We start from the raw sequence: 1,470 nt of genomic DNA, 5'->3' as shown, positions 1-1,470 counted from the left end.
ATTTACCGAATAACAAATTGCACTAGGTCACTTCTCATGCAAGTGGAGCCAAGCTCTCTCCCTTTGTATTGTTGCCCTAAAAACGAGATACCAATCATTTCATGCTCACTTGCTCATTTTTCATCATTACCATCTAATCATTACCCCATCTTTCTGCATTGCAGCAAAATTCAGTGCAGAAAGTTTGTTTCTAAACGTGTTTAATTCTCTCTCTCAATTCGTTTGCGCATGGTGAAAGCACTTTCGTTTCACAGAGCCATCAGTGAATGCTCGTGACAGCAAAGGTATTTGTACTAAACGATCTTGCCACACGGTTAATTCAATCAGACCAGCTGCTCACCGTGGAAGCAAATATGGTGCAACTTCCTGGCGACTCTGGCGGTGTGATGTCAAAGGTGGTCGGCGGCTCTTCTGAATCTGCAGGTGCTTCAGGCGTGGCGTCCGACGCGAACGACTTTGCCGCGACTGCCGAGACACTCCGACGGTGAACACTGAAAAACATTCACACGAAGGAATATGCATTGCTACGCAGTTAACCACAGCAATTTCGTTACAACTAATTTTAGGGATCCAAAACAATATAATGTTGCATGACGGCGGTTCGCTGCGAAAGTCTTTGCCGACGCAATGCGCGCACACATAGCTACACGCGCACAAACCAGAAAATGTGCACTTACCGCTGATATCTCCCGAGCTTCGTTCCTGCTGTAACGCCGTCGCCTCTCCCGTAGCACGCCGGAAAAATGGACGGCACATACGCAGGGTGACCGGCAACCGAGCTCTTTGCGTTGCCAACAAAGTGAGCGCTGCGAATTAAGCTTCTGTCTCTTACCGGCAGCCAAACGCCTCCGTCTGGGCTAATAACCAAAGAGGGAAAAATTTACCAGGTCAAATATGGAAATAACGTCAGGTACAACACGCAATGGACCAAAAGAGAGGCCAAACGCGCTTGTTTACCTTCCACGACGAATAGCTCTAATCCAGCGCAGCCTGCGCTCCTCTTCAACGGCTTCCACGGAAACGAAGAAAAACTGATTTTGGGCAACTTCCCAGCAGTGTTGGTGTAGCTGTTATGGCATCCGTAGACGCAACAGTACATCGATTAGCTTTTTTTAGCCCGCACAGGCGCCATTCTGCAACACTTTGTTACCGGCGGCGGCTGACTTCGCTGGGCCCCGTAGGCGCAAAATATGCCGCGGAGGCTGCCAGGTGGCGAGGGACCTTAGGCCAAAGCAGCAGCGCACGAGCCCTATAGGCGAGCGTCGAGAGTCGAATGCCGCGGCGTCTGCTCTGCAGGCTGTTATCTTTCGGCGCGAGTGTTTCTGGAACCGTCGATTTACATCCAGAACATTGTAGATCAAAGAAGATTATTCTGGGCTAGTGACGTTAGGGCGAAACAGTCTGCATATCTGTATGAGATAGCCCGTGCGGCATAAAAATAAAGAATGGAAGACGCGCTTCGCTTGGGAC

The 1,470-nt window shown here is 49.8% G+C and overlaps 1 long non-coding RNA gene across 1 annotated transcript; it reads right to left on the bottom strand.

Moving 5' to 3' along the window:
* Positions 1-345: 345 nt before the first annotated feature.
* On the bottom strand, positions 346-1,173 carry LOC144139587 (uncharacterized). Its single transcript, XR_013316285.1, has 3 exons — positions 958-1,173; positions 678-857; positions 346-491 (listed from the first exon to the last, which is right to left on the bottom strand). It is a non-coding gene; the product is annotated as an uncharacterized LOC144139587 (long non-coding RNA).
* Positions 1,174-1,470: the final 297 nt, after the last annotated feature.

Source organism: Haemaphysalis longicornis, unplaced genomic scaffold (genome assembly GCF_048455015.1).
Source record: "Haemaphysalis longicornis isolate Haplotype H1 unplaced genomic scaffold, Haemaphysalis longicornis Haplotype H1 scaffold_5, whole genome shotgun sequence".
Taxonomy (NCBI): domain Eukaryota; kingdom Metazoa; phylum Arthropoda; class Arachnida; order Ixodida; family Ixodidae; genus Haemaphysalis; species Haemaphysalis longicornis.
Note: the sequence above shows the minus strand (reverse complement) of the source record. Positions and strands in the feature narration are given on the sequence as shown.